Below are 7,131 nucleotides of genomic sequence, written 5' to 3'. Positions count from 1 at the left end.
AATGGATGCTAGAATTTTAAAATATCCGTCTTGCCATCAAATTTCTCAAAAGATTTCAACAATTTTTTTACTAAATAGCTTTTATTTTCAGATAGACGTGTGTTCAGACTGACCATTTTTAGCAAGTCATAGAGAATTGATCAAACTGAAATATGTCTATACAATGGCTACAATGGCAATACTTGGCCTAAAGTATCGGCAGCCCAGTGGATTATTGCCCCAGTGTGTTGGTTGACACCTGATAGGGATGATGGTGAAAACAATGAAGTTGACCAAAAAAAGTGTTAAAGATTTACTGCCATATGAATCTGCAATTATTTGATAAGCACTTGGCCAAAAATCTGATGCATGCATTTCCTTTCTAAAATCTGCAATGAGATTTTTGTCTGCGCTGATGCATTAAGTGACTGAAGCTCCTTCCAGATTTTTTGTTTTGTCATTCTTCCTCATCACTGACTGCCGGTTGTGTTACACTTCAGTAGATTTGAAATTCAGTAGTAGGAATGCTATGATCTCCAAAACACATACATTCTATTTTATCTATTGTATGTATTTTCCTCTTTTATAAATCAGCAACTTTAACATTTTCCTTTAGCAGAGAGTTATTAAAAATGAAAACCCTATGGGAATGCAAGCTGGTGTAGCCATTCTGGAAAACAATATGGAGGTTCCTCAAAAAATTGAAAATAGATCTACCCTGCGACCCAGCAATTGTGCTACTAGACATTTATCCACGGGATACAGGTGTGCTGTTTCAAAGGGACACACACACACCCCCATGTTTATAGCAGCACTATTGACAATAGCCAAAGTATGGAAAGAGCCCAAATGCCCCTCGATGGATGAATGGATAAAGAAGGTGTGGTATATATATACAACGGAGTATTACTCGGCAATCAAAAAGAATGAAATCTTGCCATTTGCGACTACATGGATGGAACTGGAGGGTATTATGCTAAGTGAAATTAGTCAGAGAAAGACAAATATCATATGACTTCACTCATGTGAGGACTTTAAGAGACAAAACAGATGAGCCTAAGAGAAGGGAAACAAAAATAATACAAAAACAGGGAGGGGGACAAAACAGAAGAGACTCATAAGCATGGAGAACAAATAGGGGGTTACTGGATGGGGTGTGGGAGGGGGGATGGGCTAAATGGGGAAGGGGCATTAAGGAATCTACTCCTGAAATCATTGTTGCACTACATGGTAACTAATTTGGATGTAAATTAAAAAAATAAAAAATAAAACAGGTTAAAAACTACAAAAAAAAAAAAAAGAATGAAAACCCTAGCATATATTACAGGTTACGCCTCAGCGCAGTAGGACTGTAAAATCCTTCCTTGTCTCTAGGAAATGTAGTGAATTAATAAAAGTGCCACCATCGTCTAGTGTTTCTCCCTCCGCACTTTTCTAATAAAAATGCAGAGAGAACACTGAGCGGCTCAGGCTTGCTCTAAAGAAAATAGGGATTTACAGAGCAGCTGTGGGTGGATTACGAAGGAAGAAAGGCGTCTATACTGGGAAACACGAGCATTAAAACATTCACCTCTACGGAGGTGCCACTGTGTTCGTCTGCAGCGTCTACATTAGGTTCATCTCGGCAAGAAGAACATGATGGATTTGGAAAATATTCAATTATCCTGATTTTTTCACTTTGTCTGGCAGTTTTTTTCCCATAAGGTCAACTAGCCGATCTTCAGTCTTTGTGATTAAAAGTGGGATGAACGTATCACAATAGAGACGCAGGTGTCCTTGTCCTCCAAAATCGTGTTAACATTTTGTCTTGGCTATGTCATTCCGATGGATGTGGTTAGCCAACAAAAATTTAAGGGGAGATGCTTGGCATCTTTTCACTGCTACCTTTTCACTGCTCAAGTAACTTTGCCAGACTGACGCGCCAGTAATTCCATTTTGAAACAATGAGTTATCCAAATTTTCTGCTGACGTTGGCTCACACTGCCTTGCATGACACATTTTAAAAAGCCGGGTTGGAATTTGAGGTTTAACTGTTGAGAGACCTAAGGAAGGAGACCGATGGGCTGAGAGAAAGGGGGAGATTTCTGGAAACAAGTGACATACAACTGCATAGATAAAAATCCTCCTTCCTTCAGAAAAGCTTTAGGAGAAGCACACATGTAGGTTAAGTTTTAAGATACAACGGCTGAATGACAAAACAAAGTCGGATCTACACAAGGACATCTTGGGAGGATAGTGCATCGTAATTAGGATCCGGGAGTGTTTCACAGACAGGACGGTTGCACATGAAGCCATGTGAAATGGCACCGGTATGAAAAGGTAGAGCATCATTTACGGAAAAAAGCCCAGGTTCAAAGGGTTCAAAGGGCGATCTCCATTACATGTGATCTCAGCCTGCTCACTCAAAGAATACTTTACTCATCTGTGGAATGGGAAGATAGCATTATATCAGAGGTTGATTGTATTAGTGCTGGGCACAGGGAAGGCGCTATAAAAGTAAAGACTACCATTTTTATAGGAAAAGAAGTTCACAGTCCAAAGAATATTAGGGTAGCAAGCAGAGAACTTTTCTGGGGGGTCACATAAAGGTATTTGGTGTCTGGTTACTTACGGGGAAAAGAGATGGGAAGATATAAGGGGGAGAACTGGAGAAAATGCAGGAGGTAAATTGGGTGGATTGTGGGGCCCAAGGAATTAAATATTCATTTGTTAAGTCATCCAACAAGTATTTACAAAACATCTGCTGTGGGCCTGGCATTGTTCTAGTTGCTAGGGATATGACAATAAACTAAACACTCCAAGAACTAGCAGTCACCTGTAGCTGGTCCTGCTAAATACCTACCAAGTTAGAACAAGAGCTAAGAGTAGAAAAGAAAACAAGGGGTGGGAGGGGAAGAGCCAAGAGTTTAGGATGGTTGGGGGTGGGGGGTGGGACTTGACATTTTAGACAGATTAGGCAAGAAAGGTTTTTCTGAGAAAGTGACTTTTTAAGTAAAAAGCTGAAGGAAGTGAGACAGCAAGGCATGCCCATATCTGAGGGAAGCACATTCCGCAGAGGAAATGGCAGATGCAAACACCCTGTGGCGGGAATGTCCCGCCATGTTCCCAGAACCGGGAAAGAGGCCGGTGGGCTGGAGCCGAAGGAATAAGTGGGCGAGTCTGGGGGCAAGGAGTGGCCTTGGGGGCAGATTGTTGGAGGGCTTGGGGGGGCATAGCACAGACCTTGGCATTTCCTCTGTGAGATGACAAGTCTGGGTTTTGAGCACCAATGTGGTCTCACTTAGATTTTAACAAGTCCATCCCGGCTGCCGAGGTCAGAATGGCTCAGAAAAGGGACGTAGGTGTGAGAGAAAGGAGGTCAACGAGGATGCTTTGAATCTCACGGGTGAGGATTGGTGGTGACTGCCGGGGTTTGGGGTGGTTGGACGTGTCCAGATTATAAGCGAATTTTTAAGCAGAACCAATGAGATTTGCTAGTGGATTGAATACAGGGTATGAGAGAAAGGGAAGAGTTTAACATAATTCCAAGAATTTTGGCAACGGGAAAGATGGAGAACACTGGAGGAGACTCGGGTTTGGAGGGCTTATCGGGATCCCGTGGGGGGGGGGGGCATGGCAAGTTGAAAATGCTGTGTAGACATCCAAGGGGAGATGTCGAACAGTTGGACATACAAGCCATGAGATGGATAAGATTACTTAGGGAGTGGTTTGGACAGGAAACAGAAAATATCTGAGGACCGAGGCCCGTGAGTACCAACCTGGAGAGCTTGGACAGATGAGTAGGGACCGAGAAAGACTACTGAGAAGTGGCCAAAAATGCGAGAGAAAAAGATGCTAATGTGTGTTCTGGAAGCCAAGTGAAGATGTTTCATATTAACCAGTGTATGGATTGGAAAAGCAAAGGAGCAAAAAGAGACGGCGAGACATCTAAGAACATTTTTTACAAATTGAAGGAAAACGTATACGTTCCCCAGGAGAAAACAGCGGTGGGAAGGCCTCATTAGAAGGAATTAACCAGAAAGAACAGCAAAGCAAGGAGCAGCTTTTCAAGGCAGAGTAGGGCTGACCACCTGCACTAGAATCACCTGCGATGCTCATTAAGCCATGCAGGTCCCAGGCACCTGGGGGGCTCAGACTCTTGCTTTCTACTCAGGGCATGATCTCACGGTTTGGGAGTTCGAGCCCCACGCTGGGCTCTGTGCTGATAGCATAGAACGTGCTTGGGATTCTCTTTCCCCCTTTCTCTCTGCCCCTCCCCTGCTCTCTCTCTCTCTCTCTCTCTCTCTCTCTCTCTCTCTCTCTCTCAAAACAAAAACTTGCAAGTCCCTGAATGAGAATTTTTCACGGGAGACTAGGAATTTGTATCTTCAGCAAGTTCTACAGACGATTCTTATACATGTTACTAAGAGTAACGAAAAATTTAAATAAGGGAATAGATCCCCAGGAACAGTTTAAAGAGTCACATGTACGCGTGCAAATGTAGGTTGTAAATATGGAGATGAGGTGACCAGTTTCAGGCTCCCACCCTCATGATCTACATTTTTATCCAAGAACAGGATTAGATTACAGCCACACAGGGAAGAAATGTACTGCTTTGACTTTCAAACTTAATATCCTTTCTCCCCGAATGTATTACAAAACTCAAATTGGCAACATTTGTTTTTCCATTTCGCTTCATGCTCTGTGGGGGAGGAATTGAAAATTGAACTTTGCGAGGCCTCCTGTGGGCTCGCTGCTGCCTCCAGAGCACATGTAGACGACAAGTACAGTAGAACCCATCATTACATCGTTATTCCACGGATGCAGCAACGTTGCAGGTCAGAAAGGATCTCCTCTTCCTTCACGCACGCACAGTGCATGCACACCCACGCACACAACGTGCACGCTCACTCATGTGCACCTGATATGCAAGCAGCGTCTGCAAACCCCTACGGTAGATGTTCATGTTGGGCTTATGGAAATCCATTTTACTGCCTCGTGAGTAATTTCAGCTGCTTACGCGTCCAAGCAAGTTTCTGCCCTAATCTTCAGGATCCTGAGAGATCTCAGCTCTCACGGAGCTGATCAAGGACTAGGTGTCCTTGAGATGTCCGGCTCTGCACCAGCAGTGTGAAAAACCATCGTGTCTATTCCTGGTTCAACAAACTCTGATTGTGTGTGGGGAAAGTGGCAGGGATGAAGGGGAACGGGTGATGTCCGAAATCAAAAGTGAGAATTGTAACAACAGCCTCTAGTAATTATCTTGTGCTTTCTGGGTTCCGAATACTGTCCCCCTTAGTTTACATCCACTGTCTCGTTTTATCTTTTTAGTCCTATCGGGTAGAATAGATGAAGAAGCTGAGGCCCATTGACCCCAAGGTAGAAAGTGACCAAATTAGATTTACAGACCGGTCTGTGAGATGGTCACTTCTGTTTTTCCACTTTGCCATCCAAGCAAGCTCTTTTGGAATGCAGCGTGACTACTGGAATTGCCGAATTGTTCTATAGATCCTGCGTTACAGTCATATGTGCCACGCCATTCGTATGTTTGCATGTTAACCATGCGGGAAACACCTACGAGGTGCATCATGGTGGAATAACTATGGTGAGATATCGATCTAAAGAGAGTGCAGGTCCAAGAGCAGCCTGCTGTTGTACAGGAATTCAAATATACAGAACCACAGGGACACGAGAGGGGTAATGTCCTTACAGATAGACTTTCTCCGGCTTACTGCCTCTGGGCATCCAATCGGACCCTCCCTCTAGGTTCTAAGTCACTCGGTCTTCTTCTCACAAGGGAGGGATGGTTACCAGCTATGCTGCTTCAAATACCTTTCCTGGCTGAACTTGTTGTCCTCAAAATGGATACTCTGAAGGGTTGGTAGCCAGATCAATGTATCTCAAGTCTCAAGTTATTGCCTTTAGTCTGTGTGCTTGATTCTATCCACAGTTGGTTACATTGCCGATTGAAGGTTTCTCTCTCACTAGGGGTAGATTTTTTCCTACACATCAGAGGTTCCCCCAGTCATTTCTTCCTTCTTCTGACATATCCCTGTTACCCTGACATCGGCAATGCTGCTGTTAGGCCTAAGGAGGGGTTCTGGGATATGGGAAAATGAGAATTCAGATATGGAGGCTGTAACTGGGTGTTAGGTGTAAGTGATGAATCCCTAAATTCCATTCCTGCAACCAAGGCTATACTACATGTTAACTAACCAGAATTTAAATACAATTCTTGGAAGAAACAAAGAAAAGAGACTGAGGCTTCAGTCTCACTGCCACCCTTAACTCATCGTGGGGTTCTTGGAAGGTTTCATATCTTTCCTGAGTCGCAGTCTCATCATCTTTAAAACAAAGTCGTTTGACTATCTTTCTGTCCTTTCCCTGTCTAATATCCCATCTTTCTGCGATGATTCTTTTCAAAAATACATCCAGAGAACTATGCATTTCCCTTGCCTTAGTTCTGTCTCTAGCCAAAGAAGGTGTACATGCAATTCCCTATGGGGATAACCCATCAGAGGCCATTTTATAAAAAGCAAGACATTTTTGAATGCAAACTTAATTTTCTTAATAACCCTTGACTGTTTATCTGAGTATAACAGTGACACATTGCCCCTGGACAAAATGGAAAACACAGGCCGATAAAGAGGAAGTTCGAAATCACCTATAATTTTTCAACACAGCGATAATCACTTCTTACCTCTCCATGTTCCTGTTTGCTTGCTTCTTTGTTTTCTCACTAAAATTAGGGCCATTTTTCCTTTTGCATACTGCTTTTTTTCCTTTCAATGTATTGTCCTTAGTATTTACTTTCATTACGTCGTGTGAAAATATTATTTTATTTCTGCATAAATTCCCAAGTTAGTGTTCTAGCCACACTAATGCAATCACCTCTGTGGTGGGACACTGGTTTGTTTTCGATATTGCATTATTTTGAATTATAATGTACGAATATGTGTCCATATATATATATATATATATATATGCGATGGTTTCATCAACAACATAAATTCCTAGAATTGGAATCACTGGTCAAATAGTGTAAATATCTGTCCACATGAGCTGGACCCTCTTTCTTTCCAGCCACCTTTCCTGTCTTACTCTGTTCCAGCCACATGCACTTTGCTGCTGTTACATCGTGCGAAGGTCGTTTCTCTCTCAGAGACCTTGACC

This window comes from Puma concolor, chromosome D1 (assembly GCF_028749965.1).
Source record: "Puma concolor isolate L17-30 chromosome D1, mPumCon1.1.hap2, whole genome shotgun sequence".
Taxonomy (NCBI): domain Eukaryota; kingdom Metazoa; phylum Chordata; class Mammalia; order Carnivora; family Felidae; genus Puma; species Puma concolor.
This window is presented reverse-complemented; position numbering follows the sequence as displayed.